The sequence below is a fragment of the Labrus bergylta genome, chromosome 3, assembly GCF_963930695.1.
Source record: "Labrus bergylta chromosome 3, fLabBer1.1, whole genome shotgun sequence".
Classification (NCBI taxonomy): Eukaryota; Metazoa; Chordata; class Actinopteri; order Labriformes; family Labridae; genus Labrus; species Labrus bergylta.
The window spans coordinates 4,662,353-4,686,845 of NC_089197.1; the positions used below are offsets into that span (position 1 = coordinate 4,662,353).

The 24,493-nt window shown below is 42.3% G+C and overlaps 1 protein-coding gene across 4 annotated transcripts in view; it reads right to left on the minus strand.

Moving 5' to 3' along the window:
- Window positions 1–24,493, minus strand: part of znf536 (zinc finger protein 536) — a 219,300-nt gene that overhangs the window by 108,990 nt on the left and 85,817 nt on the right. The window lies entirely within an intron of this gene.

Here is a 24,493-nt window from a genome sequence, read left to right on the forward strand (position 1 = left end):
TTCAGAGATGGAACGGCCTATTTTCAATGTAGGGGGGTGGTGGTGGTGGGGGGGTTCGTTTTGCAGACATGGATGAGATCAGATTTCATCTACACTGCAAGAACTCAAATCTAAGCACGCGTTATTAGTCTAATTTGTAGTAAAAAAGGAAAAAGTTATTTTGAGCTACATTCACCTGCAGAGTCCGGATAATCATCTTAATTCAAGATAAAAACAAAAAAACACAATAATGTTATGAAGATTGACAGCTTATTCTAAGACACTTAACAAACATTTGCTTCCACCAGATATTTCTTTGACCTATGGGAGCAATGCAGGCCTCATTTTAGAGGTCCAACTTGATGCAGATCTGAATATTAGCGCCTTTAAGGCCAGAATAGGTAACACAGTAACCCTAGGCCAAAGTTTGAACCTCTCGTCTACTATACTTTTTAAAAGTACCAACAGTTTGAGACACATTTAATTGACCATTTAGCAGATCTAAGGAAGTGTTTCTGTCTAGTTGTCAGTCAAAAATCAAAAATATCTCATTACACTTATTTTAAGCCACATTCATCTAACAAGCCCACATAAAACTTTTGTATTTCAAGCTATATGTAATATGTTTGTGTTTTTAAAAAAATCTGCAAATGTGGTAAGCACAGTGTTCTTGCTGGGTGTCTGAAATGAGATCTCTGCGTCTAAATGATTTAGTGCATCCCATTTCAACACACTCAACAAGTCAAATATGCAGATTTATGTTTCACCTATCAGAAACAATCCAGGCCTTTTTTTAATCTAATTTAAAACTTTTGCTTAGAATCACAAATGTATTACGAAAAATCAAGTTTTTATTTTTTTGGTGATGCCAAGTAAGAGTAGTGTGAAGGATTTCTTCTTTTCAATGTGATAGTTTGATGTCCTATAAGCACCTACTTCATCAGATAGTTGGGTGTGTGAATACTTCCTTTAAAACATTTATTTATTATATTTACAATAAAATCTGGTTTATCTGGACTCATCAGTTCATTGTGGCTTCAAAAGTGTAATTAGATTTTTTTTTTTTTTTTTTTTTACAAAAATGTAACCAAATATTCCTGCTTAGATTTGAGTCTTTGCCATGTAGTTTTGCTTTCCAGTATGTTGTTGCTTCATAACTAGCTAACACTCCTCACAGCAGCTTTAACTTTGAATATGTGTGCACTGTGTCCACTCTCACAGAAGGATCTTTGTGGAGGTATTTCCAGTTTCTTTAAGTCTTACACTAACCACATTCTTCCCCTCAACTCAAACAATGCAGAGACAGAAAGATGCATAATGTTTTAACACAGATCACTAAACAATTTAAAAACGTCTTCCCTTCTTGGGATTAATGAAACCCCCTGCTTTGCTTCAATGCGGAGAGAAGAACAGCAAGGGGATGGAGGGTTTGAAGAGAGCACGGGGCTCAATAGATCAGTGAATTAATGAATGAACAGGAGCCTCGGCCTCCCCCCCTCTTTCTCTCGCACAATATGTCATTGAGGGCTGTTTAAGAGGTCCTGTCAACAGGTAGTTCAACTTTCAGCTCATCCCCGCTGATCAGTGGGAGCCCTCCTGACAGAGAGAAAGGAAAGACACCGAGGGGCGAGTGAGAGAGAGAGAGAAAGAAAGAAAAATGTTGTGGGTCTTTTTATCTGTCCGTCGCTCTGACAGCCTTGCAGGGGATGCCATGGGAGGAAGATCAATGCAGGACAAGCGGATTCCCACAGTTCATTGTTCCGGGCCAGCCAAATCATCTTCCCAAGACGGCCGGGAGCTCAAAGCTTCCCTTTATGATAACCATCCCTGGTATTATTCCCACTATGATGATGGTGACCTGCAGATGTCTCTGTCTGTGTGTGTGTGTGCGTGCATGTGTGTGTGCGTGCATGTACATCTGTGAGCACCTCTCCCCTCCTGAGTGCGCTACAATAGCAGTCACAGCGGCATGGGCAGACCCCTGCAGCAGCGAATAAAGCCAAACCAAGAGCACAGGATTAATAGTGCCAAACATTTGTTAAGCACTCTCTGTTTAGTAAAGTACAGCGACAGAGGGAAGACAAAAAAAAAAAGGAATGTGCACGATAACGATAGTAAATAATGAATCATATTAAAGCTTATACTTAGAAACTTGTAATCTTAAATTGCATTGATTCTGCTGTTGTCTTTACTTGAGGATAAACTGGACACGATTTAAGGAATTAAAAAGATATCTTTCAGGTTGTTGTTTTGAAAAGCTACAGTAAGCTTCAGGAAACACAGCTCCTGAGAAAAATGTAAGTTTGAAAACCTTCACTATTTATGTTCAGCATCAATTAGACAACAAGGGGTGATAACTTTAACAAGTCGAAAGTCCTCGGACAATCATCATCAGTGCATGGCGAGATGAAGAGGGTAGAGTTGCCTTTATTGAATGTACTGTATGTCTCATGGTCTAGGGGTCTTTGTGACTAAATCTGCAACAAACAGTTATGATGATCTCTTCTTTGCTCGGCTAAGTAATGTCCTTGTTGAACTTTTTCTGAATTTGAATTAATTGTTGGTTTCCAATATGAATGCTTTACTGGATACAAAAATGGTCAACTCACATCCAAACCTGAAAAAACGAAAGCATTGAAGAATTTACACTACGACTTAAATCTAACGGGTGTATGGAGGGCATTATTTTGGGGCTTTTTTATGCCTTTATTACAGAGACAGGACGGTATATGGAGAAAAAAAAGTGGGGGATGACGTGGGAGAAGAGCCACAGGTCAGAATGGAACCTGGGCCGCCCAATTTGAGGACAAGAGCCTCTATACATGGCGGTGTGAAATAACCACTAAGCCACCAGCGCTCCCAAATAAGCAGCTTTTCTCTAGAATAGATGTCTTTTAATATCTGAATCTCTAACGGCCAACGTGGAGATAAAGGACGTGAACCTAACAGACGATCATGCATATTAATGTCAAATGTATCAGTTTGCTGACATACATCATTTTAGGTAACGCTAAAGAAACAGCCTTTAAAAAGCAGACAAATATAAAGTGTTACGTTACAGCAACAGATGTGAGGAGGTCGTTGTATAAAACCTGCAACTTTATGTACTAATGATGTTTGAGCAGCATAAAAAAAGGCTGTGTGTCTCATGACAAAACTCATCTTGCTGTCAGATAGGTCAGAATACCAGGACACAATGCTGTCTGCATGTGTGTGTGTGTGTGTGTGTGTGGTTGTGTGTGTGTGTGTGTGTGTAAGACAACAAAACATGCCAGTGTAGAGCGCTCACGCATGGTTAGACTGCAGGGAGAAAGAGGCCAAAGAGACAATGACCACAGTGTATCTTTCATAGCTTACATCACTGGTCATCCTCTGGGCTGCATGTCAATTCTGCACACACACACACACACACACACACACCGACTACACACACACACACACACACACACACTCACAGAACTGCGTAGGCCACGTTTAAGGGCCAGAGCTGCATTTATGTCTTACAGTGAGGACATGCGAGTGGAGATTGAGACAAAAAGAAAGTGGAGTTCAGTCTCACTCTGGCTCTCAGGTGGAGGCAGCGAGACAGACTCCGAGAGGTAGAGAGAGAGAGAGAGAGAGAGAGAGAAAGAGAAAGAAGTTGAATGTCAATACGGCCCTAAATAACAGAATATCAGAAATAATTGCTGTTTTCTTCCGCTCATGCTGGGCGCATTCTGGTGGAGTTTTGCATAATGACTACAGTCGCGGGGGGGGTGGCGGTGGAGGTAATAGTGCTGGGTGTGTGGCAGCGGTGGAGGTGGCGGTAAAAGGGAGGGGTTGTTGTGACAGGTGCTGAAATCAAACCGGGGAGCGAGGGAGACAAAGGTTCAATTTACTAAGAGGAGACTTTAATTGTTACACAGCTAATTAAGAGAAGACGGATCTTTTTTTTTTTTTGAGTCGACTATTTACCGCGAGCCGTGTGTGCATACATTGGGAGGTAAATTGCGCCTGCAAGGCCAAGTGAGTGCTATAGGACAGAGTCACAGTGCAGCCTTGTGTGTGTGTGTGTGTGTGTGTGTGTGTGTGTGCGTGTGTGTGTGGTGTGTGTGTGTGTGTTTGGAAAAAAGGATGAGGTGCTACTTCAACATACACCATATTTTTTCCACAGCTTCTGTGCTGCTGGGAGTTTGGGACTTTTCTTTTTTCCGACTAAAACAAAAGTCTATGGCTAATTAGCAGCACTCATTACAGGAAGCAAGTCAGGTAATTATTTTACATCATGCTGCCGATAATTGAATGATTCTTCAATGTCTGAATGTCTGTTTGAAAGTATCTCTTTTTCTTTCGGCTCCTTCTCCCCCTCCCCCCCCCCCCTTTTACTCCTTCTTCCTCTTTGTCTTTGAGCGAGATAAGAGAGAAGCTGGATACAGGTACCGCCGCTGCCATATGCTCTTGAATGAAAAAGCTCTTCTGTCGAAGCAAATGGGATTTTTAAATATTGAAACTGCCGCATGTCTTTTTAATATGACCGTGTTAAATCTCTCTTTATTCCATCACTTTGATAAACTCCCCCCCTCTCTATCATTCTCCTCTCCCACTTTCTGCGACTCGTCTCTTTCCTTTTTTTTGTTAATCTGAAGAGTTTGAAGGGAAACTTTAGCTCTCTGAGAAGTAGTTAAACTTATTATGCAACCACGCTGTGTCTCTTTTTTTTTCTTTCTTCTTCTTCTTTAAGCAGCACACTTCCTGTTTAAAAAGCAAACTAATCTTATCAAAGCCATCAGCTCAGACTTGAGTGGAAATGCTCGTGACTCTCCGCATATGTTTCAATATCTCTTAGCGGGCCTGCTATTGTTCTCACGCACGTTTGGCACGACTGCAGAGAAGAGGAAGTACAAAAAAAATAACCACAATCTCTTCTTTAGCTTCAAAGTCAGACAGCCCTGAATGTTGCACTTAATATAAATCAAAAATGAAGAGAGAGAGAGAGAGGGGGAGAGTGAGAGAGCATTGTATTTATTACAGACTAATTGTGGCAGAGGAAGTGCTTTGGAGGGGTGTGGTCTCAGGAGAGAGGGCGGTGGGCCGCAGGGACATAAGAGAGCATGTTTATCTATCAGGCTTTATCAGAAAAACACAGTGGCGACTGCTCTTAAGATCAGAGATGGGGTTCGGGAGGAGGGAAGGGGGGAAGGGGGGTGATGAAAAGGTTTCCAGGAGGAAATAAAAGAAATGAAAGATGGATAAAGAGAAAAAAAGAGTGAGGGAGGAAGAGACATGCCAGTGAGGGGGCTTTGGCATCGGTGCCAACGCCTCGGTGAAAGGCAGCCGTGATTAAAGCAGGAAGGAAAAGTTGAACCTCAGAGGAGACTTTTTTTTTTATCTGCAGGCTTCTCTGTGAACTGCACTACAAAACACACTGTTACACACTGACACACACACACACACACACACACACACACACACACACACACACACACACACACACACACACACACACACACACACACACACACACACACACACGCATTTACTTTCTGAGTACTGTCGGGGTAAAACTCAAGCTGGTACACCTGGGCAACCCAAAAAAACAAAACTGAACGAAAACATGTCGAATAATAATAAAAAAAAATTACAACCTAGAGCTAAATTCAAGTCTGTTTGTTTGATTTTGTCAGTCCTTAAAAACAGTGATTCTCAACATGAAGTATTTCTGCTGCTGCCAGGTAGGAAGGTGAAATAGGAGCTAGGAGCTAAGTTTTTTTTTAAAAAGTGAAATGAAATCCAGAGTCAGTGGGTGTTAAACAGTTATATGTATTGATTGTGGAAAATAAGAATTGAAATAAATTGATAAACAGGACGGGTTGTTGGCTCAAAGCTCATAATCAGTTTGATTATCCAAAGGATTAAAATATTTAAGGCCCAAAAAAGTTGAATTAGATACGATAAACAATTACAGTTCTTAGCTACAAGTAACTCTCAAATTATACATATAGGTAATTGCATCAAACTGTTGATATAATTTGCCAAAAATGTTAATAAATAGTTAAAATTGTCAGCCAAATAGGTTTAAAACCTTAAAAATAATTACAAAAATGATTAAAACACAGCTGAATGTTTTTTCCAAAATCTTCCCGACCAACATCTTATTGTAAAATAATATCAAGTTCATCTAAAATCAAATCAAATGTAAAACTCTGCCAGCACTCACAGGTGAAATAGAAGAACGGCTTAGAAAGACATTATCTCTGCAAAGAAACTGAGTAGGATTAGTTTCATGCTAAATAAATGTAGTAAAGATGCTCAACATATAGTGACATATTCAGTCTCTGCAGGTCTGATCAGGCCACAGTTCATCACTAGTCTGTTCTCAGACAGGCGCAGACAGCGTTGTCTGACCCGTCTCACATCCTCCGCTCTGAGTCTGATCTCCGACCGTCCAGCGGGCGGTACAGAGCTCCGACCGTCCAGCGGGCGGTACAGAGCTCCGACCGTCCAGCGGGCGGTACAGAGTCTCTCAAAGAAAACGTAACTGTTTGAAAAACTTGTCTGTTTCATCTCAGTCAAAACTTTGAACGATGTTTCTCCAGGGTTGGTGTTCTTATGTTATGGAAGGTTTTTTTGCAGATCTTGTGCAATATGGGTAATATGCACTCTATGTGGTTAGTGGTTGATATTGAGATTCCTAAAGGGGACAATAAAGCGTAACGTATTATATACCGAGCGTAACGTTTGTATGAAATCATATTGTATCACATCATGTATCGTATCGTTTTGTGTCGTTTCATATCGTACCGTGACTTTCCGAATTGTATCCTATCCTAACGTATCATAATGCATTGAAGTGCATTGGATTTCCCAGAATTCATTGCATCTGTCTCCTCCATAGCTTCATCTCCAGGCTGACTGTCCCGGCCAACACTCTGCATTGTTCTCATTCATCTCCGCCCTGCCTGACCTTCAGCATCGTCACCAAATTATCTTCAGCTACAAAGGCTACAGTACACACTCATTAAAAAGATGCAGCACACACACACACACACACACACACACACACACACACACATTTCTGTACTTGTGTGCGCTGGCGGGGGAGGGGGGGGGGATAAGTTCATTAAGGCGGTGGATATTTATAATAAAAAGTGACCTCTTTGTAGTACACTGTATGAACAACAAACACACTAAAACACGCTAACACACCCTCTGCATTTAAAACATACACAAAAAGTGCCCTTAACTTTGCTTTCACACACACACACACACACACACACACACACACACACACACACACACACACACACACACTGGATTGTGTAAGGTAATGACATGCTATTGAATATAGCCATCTCTCTAATATGCTGCTCATAAAAGCTATTTATATTTTTCCATTTCATTAAGTGAAAACAATACGTTACTTATATTTAAAACAGGGGCAGCTGCGGCCTTTAGAAAGGTCTGGTCGGCATTTATAAGAGGCACCACTGCTGTCATTAGTGTCTAAATGGTTGCTAGGGGTTACTTGGACACCACAACTTGTATTGTTTATGACGGAAATATCCTGACATTTACAGTAGCATTATGAAAATGTCTGAGCCTGGCAACCTGCGTGGCCGAGACGAGCTAGCTTATTAGCCAGCTGCTAACAGCTTGTGCTTACCACTTGACGGAGCCCTGAAGAGGCTGCATCAGTCTCCCTCAAATACCCCCGCACACACACACACACACACATTCATACAGCATGTCCTCCATGGGATCCAGAGCAGCCCCAGGGTGTTGGATGTGGACAGTGGTGGGAGGTGGAGCAGGGGTGTGGGTGGTTATAATCTGCGCCCTCTGCCGTCTCCCATCACCGCAACAAAAAAACAAAAAAACCCTTCCTTTCTGCCTCACCTCCTTGGCAATCCCTCCCCTCTCTCCCCTCACTCACCCCCGTCACCCTCCTCCCATCCCTCTCCATATTTTCTCCCCCTGTATCTGATTAAGTTAACAATGTGGTGTTATTTGCATGCTGATTTCGCAGACCCCGACCCCGCCCCCCCCTCCCCCCCCAACACCACCCGCTCCCTCTTCCTCTCTCTATCTCTCTCTCTCTCTCCTCAATTCTCTGACAAACAAGAGAGGCAGGATCAGAGTAATGTGATAGCACAGCAGCCAGCCAACGCAATCTGCCTCAAAGACCAGGTGTTCGCAATCCACCTCCCTCTTAATTCCTCCCCCCATCATCTCTCTTGTTTTTATTCCTGTAATTCTTCTCTTTTTCTTCCCTCCCCTAGTTCTTCTTCCTTTCTCTTTCTTTCCTCTCATCTATCCCTGGTGTGTTTATAAGGTTGTATTATAATCAAATCTGGAGCGAGAGAGGCCTGTCGTTTTTTATTAATTATAGGCCGCAGCTGATGTGAATGTATTCCGAAAGCATCTTCAAAATAGGTCGGTACAGTTTGCTATTCTTATCACATTTAAATGTCAACACGGTGCAAAGCCCTACAAATTAGTTCAGGCAGGCTTCAACCCCCATTTAACATTTAAAGCGCCATTCTGTAGGGCTCAAAGAGCGATTTAAATCAGTTTACACGCACACACACACACACACACACACACACACACGCACACACACATATATATAAAGAGATAGCGCTTCGTCTTTCAAACTTCTCATTTCAACACAGACATTTAACTGCCAACCTTTGCCTGAGAGAATTCAGTGCATCATCCAGAGGAAAAGGGGGAGGAGGAGAAAGGAGGGGGGAAAAAAGGCAGGATGAGAGAACAAAAAGAAAGAGATATAAAGCAACAGAAACAATGCATTAGCTTCATGAATAATAAATCAGCACGTCTATCCGTGCAGAAAAGATCCAGGTTTTCAGCATCTCTGCATAAGTCCACTGTCCGAATGAATAAATCAGAACAGGGGGGGCATTTTCTTGAGCTCGAGCATATCACTGGTAAATAAAAACAATGATTTGAAACACATCTGTTCACATGTAGTGCCAGCTAACCCCTATAGAGCAGCACAGCACAATAGAAGCTGAGTATTGTTGTCCCACATATTGGTGGCTGGGCATACCAAATTTAGTTTACCCATTTCTCCACCGACGCTCTCACACACACACACACACACACACACACACAGACAGATCTATTGATAGAAACAAACACATTTTACAAATAAGAATCACGTACAATCCACCATAAAACAGTCTGCATTAGTATCCTCGACAAAAACACAACCGCTTTATCCCTCTTTCAATAGAAAAATCTGAGATGGATTGCTAAGAATTAAAAGCTTGATCCGTCAGACGTGACAGCCGGACATAATTGAAGGAATACAATATACGTGAAGTTGGGAACAATGGCTTGAATACCAGCGTTGCAAAAAAAGAAAAACAGTCAAACTTTCCAATGAGTCACAATACCTCTTAAGTTTCACTCTGACCCATTAAAAAGGAATCTTAAGACCCTTCTAAGCACATTGTAGTCGTTAGTCTGACTTCCCAAAATGGATCAGAAGTGCTTTGGTTTTGACTTATTGTCCAGGTCGTTCTGATCATGGAGTCTGGAGACACTCCCATGATCAGGTTCTCCAGCCTCTGAATTTAACTGACACAGAATAAGAACATCATATACAAACCAAATGATCCTGCGAAGTCTCAGGTAACCATCATTTAAAACAGTTTTAGGCATTGATCTGTCAAACTATGGTTAAGATTTGTAAAAACAAAAAAAATGGAAGAGAATATCTATGGTATACCTTAAACCAGGATAAGGTTATTTGCATCATTTTTTATTATAAATATGACTAAAAATGTCAACACCAGTGCATATGTCCATTAAAGCCAATTCCTGCATTGGAAGCACCCACTGCCAATACAAAACCAAATGCTCTTAGTTTGAGGGGCCGCGCTCACTTGTCCCTCCCCAACCAATCATAATCAAGAAGAAAATCTGTACCTTATCAATGGAAAGAGAGAGATGGTTCTACCAATCAAGGATTGTTTTAAAAAACCAACATGTCTGTAAGTTTTATCTCTTTGGTCATTGGACACTCGATCCCTAACGCCTCTGCTGACTGAAGACTGAGGAAGATGAACGCTAGAGAAAGTGTTCTGTAAAGTGAACCTATATACATAAGACAGGCTGTACTGTGATGTGATAACAGTAGCTCTTCCATTTCAGATACTCAAAAAAACAATGCACTTATGATAAATCCTCCATGCAATCAATCAAACTCGCTGACGCTAGAGAGAAAGGTTGACCTAGCTGGGCACAAAGTTGCCTGAAGATAAGCGTGTTAAGTTGGCACTTGCAGACATATTAAGACACATCTAAGTGAGTGCCCCCCAAGTCAGTGGGATGGGGGGGGGGGGGGGGGGGGTTCATGACAAGAAATGTTCAGCCTGAAGGAGGAGTTGGCTCGGTCAAGCTGTTTCATGCCATCGAGACACAGGATCAACTACGAGCATCAGAGACTCACACACACACACACACACACACACACACACACACGAGGAAACACAAAGCCTGCAGCAGCATAGGCTTGTTACGAGACTTGCTTTGCATCGTTACACTGCTGACCCCGAGTTGTTCCGATGACTGTATGAACACTTAGGAGGGACCAAGTCAAGCAAACAAAAGTATGATATTCAGATAAGATGGAAGACAACCCAAGACACAAAAAGAAAAAGAAAATGTGTGAAGCCTGAACGCTGATTCCCAACACTAATACACTCCTTTATTGAGTTCAGTGTATTTGAGGTATTTATTAGTCTATTGTTACATGATGCAGACATATATATTAATCTTATGAAGCTTAATATGAGAACAGGAGGCTGGTGTAGGGGTCACAGAGAGACTCCAGTATCACCTTACAATTGCCCTTTTACATCAGCATAAGTAACTGGATCCAACGAGCTAACTAGCTTATAAGAGACCCAATCCCCTCCGTTAGGCTTCCTCATACCTCCAGGCCCCGGCTGTGACTCTTCTCCATCCAGCTCAAAGCTCTCCTGCTCTATGGGTGGGCCCTAATGTGGACTCGCTGAAATGTCAAAGCATTATATATCCTTTTCTGCACAGAGTGGCCCCTGAGGGTTTAATTGACTATGCTGTAAAGTGAGTTTGAGAGTCGCGAGAGAGTGCGATGAAGATGAATATGTTTCATTAGAGGGCAAACAGAGCCTGATGGCTGGGATTGGCATTGAGAAAGGAGGACGAGTCGGATATGGATGAAACACATATTTATCTGTTCACGATGAAATGCACAGGCGTCGCTGTCCACTCATCTCCAGTGAGCGTAGACGGGAAGCTGTACTTATTAAACACCTCTTCTACCTGTTTTTTTTTTCTTTCTTCTTCACTTCTGGTCGGCCTCTGTCTCTCTCTGAACCAAACAAGGAGGGGAAACCTGCTTCCAACAGCCGCCTGGCGACTTCAAATACTCATCAAACAACGAACTGAGCAGCAGACAGAGAGTAGAGGAAGGGGGCCCCGCTACTATCCCGCGGCCTTCGTTTACCAATTATACTGAGTACCTGCTGACAGGTGGGTTGTCACAGTGTCTGCTTAGCCACCCAACACCCCCCCACCACTTCAACATCCCATCACTTTCTCTGTTCCGGGTTTACAACCTGCTGCGAGAAGGAAGCTTCTCAAACCTCCAGGCAAACAGAGGAGACAAAAGAAAAAAGGAGGAAAACTGACGAGGATTGGTGAAGGTTCAAGACTTCAAGGCTCCGTTTGGGTTAGCTTGAGAGCGAGGCAGATGATGAAAAAGTTTTAGCGAGGAGTTTAGACACTCATGTGCGCTCCCTCGCAGGACTAGGTTAGGATATTAAAGAGGGAGCTTTGTGATAAGTTACCAATATGTCATTACAAACTCATAAAAGAGAAAGTCATACTTTTAAAATTACAATCTCTCTTATTCAATTGATTCTCTCTACAAGCAGGTTTGAAGACAGGGGGCCTCCCCCCCCCCCCCCCCTACCCGTTTATCCTCTGTCTTGCCGCCTCAGAAACTCAGCCAGCCAACGAACACGACTGAGACAAAACATAACCATAATGGCTCATTAAAAGGAATGGAGACGACTTAGGCAAACAAAGCAGCCTTCACTGAGGCTGTCACCGAAACCCCTTTGATGGTTACGTCCAAACTCACGCTGGTGACAAGGAGGCGAAAATGTCTTCCTCCGAAACGCAAAAACTTGTGATGGCTCGGAGTGTTGTGACTGCGCCTGACGCGTCCGCGTGTTTGTTCAGCGACAAATCTGTTGTGTGCACAGCGGAGTAACAGACCACTGCGCTACAGGAGACGGGAAAAGTGGGTGTTTACTTTTTTTTTGTTTGTTTGTTAAGAGACTAGGTTGGATTCACGATGTAGGACTTAAGAACTGTTGGCCTGAATAAGTGTAACTAGGGGTGGGACAATATGCTTAAAATATCAAAAATATAAATATATTTTAACAGATTTCCACGTCTCTACTTCATGACTTCCCTTGGGGGTCGCTTATGAGATGAATGAGGGTAACATGAAGTCAAATTATTAGCCAATGAAGTTGACAGTGATGGCAGAGAAAAAAGAGAAAGACAGCAAGAGTATGTCGGAAAATGTCGAAAAGAAGTTAAGCCAGTTTCAAATCCAAAACGAAAGAAAAAGTTACTAACATTTTGTGATGTATCATTGTAGGATTGTCTCGTAATATCAGTTGTTGCAGAATCACAGTACTGCAGTATTATTGATGTTGTGGACCAAGTTTTGTATCCTGTTCTGAGTCACCCGGTGATACCCTTAAAAAACTTTCCACTACAGTTGACCTTATTGTGTTAGAATCTGGGTAGGTAAAGCTTGAGCCTTAACACAGTGAAACTGCTTGGGTTTATTGTAAAAGTCAGGGGGTTTGGTCAGGTTTCCAGATTGTGATTGGGTTTAACAGGGTTGACCATTTTTAGTACACAGAACTCTGTGAAGTCTGGGTGATCCGATGTGGGAATGCAGCAGGAAATATTCAGGAAGTTGAATGACCGGTTTCATATTTTTGCATTAAGTTAAATTGCCTCCTACTCTTTTCTGCAAAATTGTTCATTACCACTCATTCCGTGATACTCTGAATATGTTCAGTTATATGTAACACTGATATAAAGGCAAAAGCTCAGAGACCCCCCCACTCCCATCTGATAGAGAACATCTCCTGCTGTTAGTCAGGCAGATTACAGGGGCATCCTGTCCTGAGCTTCAACTGTTAAGAGGAATATGCAGGATTCCCTCGTCAGCCACAACAACTAACTTGCTGAAGAATTGCGGGTACACACATCTGTTTGTTAAGGCCATCAAAGAACATGCAACCAACCCCAACAGCTAATAACTGGATTAAATCTGGTGACTGTGGGACGCCCTTAGCCCAGCGGTTAGTGCACACGCCCCATGTACAGAGGCTGTAGTCCTCCAGAGTGGCCACCTGGGTTTCGACCCGACCTGTGGCTACTGTCCCGCATGTCGTTCCTCACTTTATCTTCTGTCCTGTCTCTAAAATAAAGGCATAAAAAGCCCCATAACTGGTGACTGATGTCAGAAATGTACGCCTATCATTTCACACTTCTAAACTCTGGTACACACATAAGTGGAGGCATTTGATTGGCTGTCCTTACCTTTTTGAATTTATTTTACCTTTCTTTCAATTGTGTACCCACCCTATTTAAATCATGTTTGTTAATCTGTTTCTTGATGACCCTGAGGAACGCCACGAGCTGAAATGCGTCGGTCTAAATTGTTAATAAAGTTGATCTTCTTACTACAAGTGATGCTGGAGCATTTTGAACACTTCTAAATGTATTAAACCATTTAATGACCACTTTTATCCTAGGAAGCATTTGAATTTTTTATTTGCTGTGTTTTTTTCACTTTTGTATATCCTGATTAAATAATTATTTTAACTCTATGAGTAGCCACACAAAGCCTTATTTGTCAGTCCCAGCAATGCAGGCAGGTTACAAGCTCCTTACCTCTGTGACACACACACTCACACACTCACTCCTGTTTCGTGTCTTCTCTACTATTCTTTTAAATAATGACGACGAGATAGTTCAAGTCCCATGTGTGTCACATCCAAAAGCTTCTTTGAAAAAATAACAGGCTGCTCCGCGCGCAGTGTATACGAGTTTCTTTACTACAGCTAATAAAAGTGTTACTGAGTGCACGCAGAACCTTTTTTGTAGATATTGGGAGGCAACTGGGGATTACATGCCTTTAAACATATTCATACTGTTTTTCAAGCAGGAAATATATAGAGAAAGAGAGTGTGCTCCTTACCAACTTATGACACGGAGTAAATGTGAACAGGAGTAGAATGTCAATAAACAATGTGGATTCTTTCAACTCCTCCCTTGTGTCTTACACTCTGTACTCTATCCTGAAACCTCTTCCGCTTCCTTTAAGAACATATTGCTCACTTCTTTTTCTCACTGACGCAAGTGTGCACAGCTAATCCCGTACAGTACAGCCACTGACCCAGCACCTCGTCTCCAGTGGAAGCACAGTCATATCTGTTAAGCAATCCCTCAGTAATTAAAGAAGGCCCGCACCATGCCTAAACCTCTGCCCGACACACTGTTGTGTCTGCAATGCATGGAGACAAGGAGTCATAAGAGGCTTAAGGCTCATGTACCTGACGCTCTCTGTGTGTGTCTGAGTCTGTGTTCTTGAAAAAGCTTATGTGTGTGTTTCAAGAATAGAGGAACAAAAAGATTTAAAAAAAAGTGATCAGAAAAAAAGTAGAATTAAGCACCTTTTTCTGCGTTCTTAATTACTCTGAAGTCCACCTCTGTGTGAGCAGCACTAGAAATACCCTCAAACTCCCAAAGGGGCCCTGGAAAGCCCACTTGTAAATGAATGAATCGTATACACACACACACACACACACACACACACCACAGTAACACACATCCTTTCTACAGAATGACCAAAAGTGAACTCACACTTCTCAGAAACTGGGCCAAGCCATATGTTCTTCTGCACTTTTTTTTGGGGGGATCAGACTAATTCACTTTGGTGGAAGCATAAAAATGATATCTAAAAAAAATAAAAAATACAAAACCAGAAGAAAGGAAAAAGAGGAAATTTAACAGAACAGACAGATCTGGTAAGAGACAGAGAGAGAGAAAAGAAGAAGAAGAGACCACAGGACGGAGACTCAAGGGAACACATGCAATGAATCCCGGTCTTATTTGGAGATCCAGGAGGGTGACATAAGGCCGAACCTCAAAAGGATCAGCGTCCAGGGCAACGTTACAAATAAGAATTTGTTGACAGAGATGAGATGCTCTGTAATTGGCATTCAAAGCCAAAGTCAAAGACATCGTTCTGATTTTGGTTTTGTAGGGGTTTCGTTTCTTCTTTATTTGTGTGTTTGAGGGTTTTTCCCAGGATGGTAGGAGTTAAAAGAAAGTGGTTAAAAAAAAGAGACAGATCAGGAAATAGAAAGACAGTGTGTTCTTTAAGAGAGAGAACTGAGAAAATGTTGTCGTTGAAATAATACATCTGAGAAAGACAGAAGGGGGGAGAGAGCGACGTATCGGTATGCACGGCTGGACGCGGTGAAGCCTGTTGTTGGTGTTCTGAAGAACGGCGGAGAAAACAAAACCAAGAAGGTGGTAAAAGAGAGAAAGGGGAGAGTAAGAAAGAGAAGAGGGGGGTCAAGGTTTGGGCATATACAAAGATAAGGGTGAAGTTGAAGAGATGAGTGGATGTGAGGAGCTCTGCAAGGATTACAGGAAGTGGAGCTGTGTTGACACTTCCAGCTTCCCTTTACAGCGAGGCTATTCAAACAGGAATACCTTATTTACACAAAGCATACCATTCACATCTTATTCTTCCTGTATGTCGAGGCAGCTGCTGCTCCAAAAATGTTTGGATGTTTCACAGTAGCCGAATGTCTGGGTACAATGCAATAAGATAAAGGGACTTTGCATCAGAAAGTGTGGAGACACATTTTTCAGCCAAAAATCGTTTTTTAAATGTCCTGCTGATTTAAAAAACATGTTCACTGTGCTCTTACTATCAGTTATTAACAAAAATCAGACGATAAATATTAGTCAAAAACCCTTTTTCTATACATTCAGTTACACATTTGCAGTCTTTTACTTAAAATGAGCTCCAACAAATGTCAACTTTAAAACATATTGAAGCTGTCTGACACATCAGGAAGATACATGAAGTCAATAATATTGTTCTCTCTGCACCAAACTGTTGATGAAACTAAAGGAAAATATTAGAAATTCAAAAAAGCGCTAGGTGGAATCAAAGTGCAAAGATTCAAATTGTGTCTAATTCAGTCTTCTCCCATCCACAGCGAGTGCCATTATGTCAGTAAACACAACATAATTGTCTTTCAGTTGACAAGAACTAAAAATATACAGACAATAGCTTTGAGATGAGCAGAGGCAAAAAAAAAAAAAAGAGAGAAAATGTTTTGTCCTTGAGCCATGTTTTCACTCCACTTTCCCCCACCCCATGCCAGTGACTGCAGAATAAACGGATATGTGAATTAAACCCCATTGTTTTAAAAAAAGATCTGCAGCTAAATTTAGGCCCCCTGCTCTTGTTCTCCGTCGATGTGAAAGAATGTGCGAGTTAGGGTTATGTTTGTGTGTTTTTTTTATTTTTCTCCCTCTCCTTTATCCCTCATTGTAATCTCGTTGGGCTACGTACATCTCATGGTGTTTGAGCAAGTATGAGCGGCGCATCTATGCAATGTGTCGACGCCGAAAGAAGACACTAAAACACATACACACGCGTATAGTTCAGCCATGCGATTTTTGTAATTAGAAAAGACACAAAAATAATTATTCTGCAGCGCAGTCAGTCGACATATCCTGAGTCGATGATGCACGGATCACGTGTTTAATAAAAAAGGTTAATCAGTTGTTAATCAGAGGATTAATAACTTGTTATTTTCTTTACAAAACCATTAATATTATGCCATAAATATTTAATGTTGATAGGTCTTTTTTTTTTTCTTTTTTTTTTGGTGGGCGAGACGTCAAGGGGGGGGGGGGGGTGCTTGGTGATGCAGGGCACAGTGAGCAATATCCAGGCATTAATGTGCATTAATCATGCTTTGGTGAAGACAAATAAATTCATTCATGTTTATTAATACAACCTTGGAGAAAACAATACTCTTTACATTATTCACTGAGTTATTAATAAAGGATTTATGAACAGGAGGACCACAGGACAGAGACTGGGGATCAGGGAGAGAGAGAGAGAGAGAGAGAGAGAGAGAGAGAGATGAAAAAGAGGGGCGAACGAAGAAAAACAGAGCAGAAGAGGGAGGTCAGAGACACAAACCCAGGAGCGTAAGTTCATTACTGTTTAGGATGGAAGGGGCACAAACGTTTACAGAGGGGATGTGATGTGTGTGTGTGTGTGTGTGTGTGTGTGTGTGTGTGTGTGTGTGTGTGTGTGTGTGTGTGTGAGAGAGAGAGAGAGAGAGAGAGAGAGAGAGAGAGAGAGCAGTCCACCACTGGGATGCTGGGGGTTAAACAGAGATTTTTCTGCCCTCACTCGTTCTCCTTAACAAATTATCCTGCCCGTTTGCTAATCAAAGCAAAACAAATATTGCTTTTCATTCGCTCCATTTGTTTGAATGAACATACAGACTTTCCCAAAATACTCATTCCCAGCTCAAATGTAATTAAATTGTGCCTTTAGTGAAAACATGCAGTGGTACTCCAATTAGTTGTGTTTTTGTCGTCGGGTAAAGACGGAGAATGGCAGTGGGTGCGCCCCGGGCACCTCTGGGTTTCTGAAATGGGAGTATGTGTTGGCGGGCGAGGTGGGGGTGGATTAGAGTTTTTTTGGTTAGACAGCGTTTTGGGCTGACTGAAGTCATAGAAACAAAGTGTGTGTAGAGCTGAGTCATTTTGGTCACGTTTTATTTCATTTGACAAACATTTCACGATGTTAGAGGTGTTTTCATTAAACGACTAAAGAAAGATTCTCTGCTCGTGTTGGGGATCTTTATGTTTCACAGCATACAACAACGACTTGGAAGGAAATCAGAGGTAGCACCAAAGATGTTGCATCCCAAGTTGTCTGTCCCTAAACCTAGCCATGAAGATCTCTCATCTAGGTAAGGTGGCCCGGGTTCAAGCCTGACCTGTGGCTCCTTTCCTGCATGTCTCTCTCCCCAGTTTCCTACTGTATCCACTGTCCTATCAAATTAAAGGCCAAAAGCCCCCAAATAAATCTTACATACAAATTGTTTTGGTTCGGTTTAATGCATAGACTGTAAATATTAATGGACAAAGCCTGAGTGACGTCAGCCATCTGTTCCTGCAGGGGGCTCTGGAGGCTCATCAGCAGCAGCCACCATGCTGGAAATCCTGTCTCAGTCAACCTAATGACAGGCTGAGAACTGGAACTGAGGCGGGTTTTAAGCCTCTTGAAGAACCGTTACATCGCGCCCGGCTGTCAATCATGTCAGCTACGTGCCTAACTATGGATAACACATATCGTTTTCAAAATCGAAATCATTCCCGTACGTTTGGTTTTTGTACCAGGCTGTAAACATGTTTATTTTTGCTTTAAAAACGGCTTTTTCGCCACACATGTGTATGTGACTTCTGGTGTTCCAGGAGCCTCAAGCAGACCCTCGATGAACCGCAGGATTTTGCATTTCCGCATTATTGGCTTCATTGTTCAAAAGTGGAGGGTTGCTGCTTGGTTGCATGTTACGCTTTGCGAGTTAAGATGACTCTTACGTAGGTGCGGTGCAACCAAACAATTTAAGCTACAAACTAATTAGTTCCTCTGCACCTTAAACAGAACTTATACATAGCTGGTGCAACCGCCCACCAATGATACGGCTGTTAATTTAAACTGTAGAGGTTTTCTAACAATATCACATAAAAACAAACTGGGAAAAAAACGGATGTAATCAGCATTATCCTACGTTAATCTTTATGGCTAGTGAGTCGCCCAGTGTGCACCCTCTTTTTACTTATGAAAAAGGCCGACATTGAGAACAGGTCTGCAGTGGGAGACGAAATGCCTGTCAACCATCTGCCATTTATAATGGGAGGCACAAGATGTCCTGTGATGGTTTATAACTGATGTAACAAAATGACCTGACTTTTTTAAATTTCTTGTTCTTTTTAATGCCAGACTGTTCCCAAGGACCGATAAAATCAATGCAGGAAAAAAAAAAGACGTGCAAAAACTGATGCATACATGAATTTGGTGATCTATTTTTCCTATTTTACTGTGAGGCCCTCGTATAAATATATCAGGGACAGTCAAAATGTGGAGATTTGGGTTGGTGCTCTTTATGATCTGGTCAGTGTTATGTTAAGGCAGAATACTGCCGTAGACTGGTTCCATCCGTGAATCCATCTTCTAATCATTATTCCTCTTTTCCTTTTTTTCCCTTCTTTGTCTTAAGCTCCAAATTGTGTTTTTATTGAAGGGCTTTATGGATCGCGCGGCAAAATGTCATCCGTCAAGCTGTCGATGAATCTTTCCTTTCATTTAATGATCAGCTTACCTGATATGCATTTTACATGGCTCCATATACCTTTAATGGGAATCAATGGAAAGCAAATAACGCTGGGAGCCAGAAAGCTGCATGTCTGACGGCCCTGTTATTTGTCAATATACACACAGTTCTGTTCTTAGCCCCGAGGCTTTGTACTGTATACGCCTGGATGGATGTGGCTGCAAAGGTGGCTCACTGTGGGTTAGACACTGGCTTACATGTGAGTCTCTACAATCCTGCCCCCACTTGCTCTGTCTTCATAAACTAAGAGAGCGAGAAAGAAGAGATTGAGTGAAAGAGACAGAAAGAAAGGAGAAGGTGGAAACGATGAAGGCGGACGGAGAGAAAGACAATTAATGAAAAAGGAAGAGGAGATGAAGAAAGAAAAAAAAGGATGAAATGAAAGGGCCGAGGAGGGAGAGAGAGAGAGAAGGGAGGGACAGCCATTCGACATGGTTTCAGTTAAATACTGATTTCATCATGCGATTGGGGAGGAGGGAGGAGGGGGGGAGGGGAGGGTGGGCGACGGTGGCTTGTGGCTGTGGCAGCTCTAAAACACCTAACTTTTTTCGCGAAGTGAAAATCAAATATTAAAAATGACAGGCCTTATAAGTGCGCTGAGTGAGCTCGGGTCACGGAGGGAGGGAGGCGCGAGCGGCTTGTCAGCTACTATCTGTCAGGGCGAATTAGAAACAATCAGGGCCGAGTGAAAGGGAAGGTGATTGTTATTAAGCGGCGGGGCCCTGCGAGCGGGCGCCCCAGATGTGGCCGTGCATATAAAAGAACAGGAAGCCGGCGGTTTAATTCAGGAAGTTTGCCGAGGCGAGTGAGCAACGCCACAAAGGAGGGAGAGGGAGGGGGGGGGGGGGGTGCAGAGGATATGAGGGAGGGTAGGGATTTCTTGTTGCTAATATGGTGGAGGTTACTTTTATTACATATTAGGGGCCTTTTGTGGAATTCAGGAATGACATGTCTTTTCTTTTTTTTTAATACTCTGCTCATCCATCTCCGTCCATCCCGCACAGGGAAGTGGCATCTCAGCCCGTAGAGGAGGCAACGGGAAGAATCACGAGTGCAATCTAGATAAGTCGACCTCAACACACACACACACACACACACACACACACACACACACACACGTATGAGAGCGAGGGAGGCAGAGACAGCCCAGCCCATATATCAATTACAACCTGATATCCTGTGAGGATGACGGGACGGAGAGAGAAACCCCTGAGCAGAGACGCATGTGTGTGTGTGTGTGTGTGTGTGTGTGTGTGTGTGTGTGTGTGTGAGCTCCTGTCTGAGCACACACAATCCCCCTGAACACTCTTTAAATCTCTTCCTTTTTTTTTCTGATTATCAGCAGACTGTTCCTCCTTGTCTTGTTTGGTCTGAACGTGCACAGACTTTGTCTCGCGTAGTGCTTTGACTGACATAGACATGGACTCTGCTTTGACTCCTTTTGGTCGTCCTGTTGGCTGTCAGGTTCCCTCACTACGCATCTAAAGCTCCTTTGAGAGGGACATCAGGAGCATCTTTTAAAATATGCACTCCTGAAAAGGAGTCATGACATGATGTACAAAGAACGACTCATAAGAGGCGGACGAAGCGACTCTGAAGATTCTGCCGATATGATGGCGTTTTGCTAGCAGAGAAGAACATACTGGCAAACAGAAAACATACTGAAGCGGAGTCATTAGGTGCACAAAGATCGTACAGATCGTGCTTTCTACAGTCTCTGGTCGTGCACCGGTTTGCAGGACATGAATGCCATCAACCCCTCTCTCTCTGTGTTCTTACATTGCTGCTGAACAATGAACTGTATCTGAATAAAGATTCCAGTTTCTTGCTTTTTCTTGATGTTTCATTTGAACACATCATGCTGACGTTTTATTTCTCTTTGCCTAAATAGTAATGATAACTGACCTGACCTTGAACACATCATAATGTGATCTTTTGTCGACTCTAGATTTTATCCTGCTGGTTCCTTTCAATAGAGACATTGGATCGCGATTTTGTAACCAAGGGGACTTGCTACAAAGTCCGGGTGTTCTTACCACGGCTGCTTAAAGTGGAGTATTTTCAACCTCAAGATAATTGAAGGTGCTGCATTTTGGTTGAATTTGATGCACAATGCTGATGTGCTTGGTCAGGCAGGTTGTCCTCCCTCTACCACTTGCAAGGAATTATTTTTTGCAACATACATAACATGTTTCTTCCTCCTCCATGCTTTGGTCAAATGTAGCCCAACGTCGTCAATAAGCCATCCTTGCAAGCAACCGACCACCAGAAGTCATCTTTGTGCAGTTTAATACTGTTTGGTTGGCAATTTAATTTTACTCTAAAAAGTTTTGGGACATTCCATGTATGCTTCTGCACTCAACTCTATTTCTCATTTTACATTAACCAACAGACCAACAAGACTCAATAGCAGGATGGATAAGCTCTAACGTTGCAGGAACTGTGTCCTAAATAGAGCTGAGTTTTGATCCCTATCCCTACTAAGGGGTAAGGTTAGCGATGTAAAATTTTGAGGTGGGGGCTGTTTGATGTGTATACAGTATGCGAGTCAAGGGAGAGTGGGGGATTTTGGATGATGCTAAGCGACAGGAATCCACAGACAGGCACAATGTGCTGCTTAAAAAAAATACAAACCACAGGGATTCATTCAAACTGAACATGATGTCTCGAGTTCTCTTTTGATTAGTTAAGTTGAAATATAAAAAGTCTGATCACATAATTAGGTTAATAAAAACACAAGTACTAGATGTAATAGAAGCTTTATTTGACCGTACTGGGAGCCAATCCCCCCCACCCCCACCTCACCAGACAGGAAGTCAAGTGGATCCATTGCCTCTCAAATAGTTTCACTTAACACCGCTTACGTGAAATCAATGAGAAGAACAGACGGAAGAAAGAGCAGCGGAATGAAGGAGGTTGTTAAGATAGTTTCTTTCATATAGTGCTTCTGTCTCGGAGCGTGAAGGGCTTTGATTTCTATTTACTTTGTAGTGAGAGATATTGCAAGAAATTATCCCTCCCCTTAAGAATCACTGATCATCCAATAGGTTGGAAATAAAGCAGGCTTGTCACATGCTCGCTCTCCCTCTCTCTCTCTCGCTTTCCCTCTCTTGTCGTCTTTATTGTGGTGATCAGTCGAAAACGCTCGCCTAACACAGGCAGTCTCTGGTTTCCACCTCCCAGGTTTTTTCTCTCTGTTGCCGCTGCCGATGTAGCGGAGGTTATGTGGTGTTAAACACAGAGCTGCTAAACGTTCCCCAAGGTAATAACAGTCAGTGTATATAGAGTTCTGTGCTGTATGGCGACGGGAAGTTGCTGCCAAGTGTGGAAGCAAAGGAGATGTAGAGAGAGAGAGCGAGAGAGAGAGAGAGGGAGGGGGGAGGGTGGAAGTAGAAAAAAAGGAAAGGAAATGAAATAATTAGCAAGAGGTGAAAAAGAGAGTGTGGAAGGGTAGTATTGGGGAAAGGGGTGAGGAATGAGTAATTGCTAAGCCAGAGGTATAAAATGAGACAATGAGAAGTGAAACTGATGTTGCACTGTTGTGATGCCATAGCACGTTGCTCTGTGAGCATACAACACAGGTGTGTGCACTGTGTTGTGATTACATGGGTTTAAATCAAATTTACACACACACACAGGCCGTGCACATTCAGAAAGCCAGTCCCTATCCCAGCAGAAGTCAGGAGCATTTGCGTGTGCTTTCAAAAAGCTAGCAGTCTTACTTTGAGTTAAGGTAGTGTTGAGTTTTTATTTTTGACAAAATGTCCCAAGGCCTGATTCCAACAAATCTCCAGCTCATAATGGCCAAACACTCCTCAAAAAAAGTCAAACATCACACAGTGAGTTTACATCTTTTCCCTCTTAGAGAACAGTTATCCAGCTCAGAGAAGAGTAGTAACTAAGAGTAGCCCCTTTTACATTGCCCGTTCAAGACGGGACTTTTACGCATTGCCAAAATGTAAATATCTCAGAGGTGGTGGGGCAAAGTTGTTTCACTAATTAGCCAGCAGGGAGACAGTGACATGCAGAGGTGTAACAGGGAGGCCAAACACTGTCAACGTCACAGTTCTGTTAGAGCTAATGTGGTTTACAGTTGAGCTCTTCAGCAGTTTTACTTTAATGAGCTTCTTGGGCAACTTTAGGTTCCAGTAACTGCCCCCTGCTGTGCCTATGTCTATAGAAATGATACACTTTGACTATGTTTATAGGCAACTTAAACTGCTCAGTTATGGTAGAGGAATGGGAAGGGTCTACAATGCAACTCGATAATTGTACATTTAGATATCCACTGTGTCCTCCACGCTTCTTTGTTGAAAGGCAGAAATGTCTATGTTCTCTTTTTTTACAAGATTGTTTGATTCTCAACACCAAGACACCAAACTTCACCTACCAGCTATCATCAAATGTAATTAACATGAATATTGAAACAATACTTGGTTTAGGGACTGATGTCAGATTTTCTTAAGGTGTTTAAGATATTGTTTCCTGTACATGTATCAGTGTTTGGCAGCAGTCCATGCTTGTCATGAAGAGCCATTTTTGCCCATCAGGTAATTTCTTCCATCACTTGTTTATATGTGACGATGTGAAAGATTGTTTTTTTTTTTTTTGGGAGGGGAGTAAGAAAACATTTCAACATGTTCATCACATGCTGTGCCAATACACAAAATAAGAATTTAGATTTTTAGGAAATAGTGAAATGATAGGGACTACAAGGTGCATGTACATTTTTAACATTTAGGACATCATATATAAAGACATCAAGGAAGAATAAGGTCAAAAGATATTGATGCTGAGTGACGTTAATGTTGTGCCCCCCTCCCATATTCAATCCATCCCCCTGATGTGTTCTCGCCAAGAGGCCAGATCCAGGCCATGTCTAAGATTTCACAACGATTAGTGAGGGAGGGCTGAGGAGGGGATATAGAGATGTACTAGAGCAGCATTAGCCATTAATCACCAAGGAGGGAGGGAGAGGGAAGACA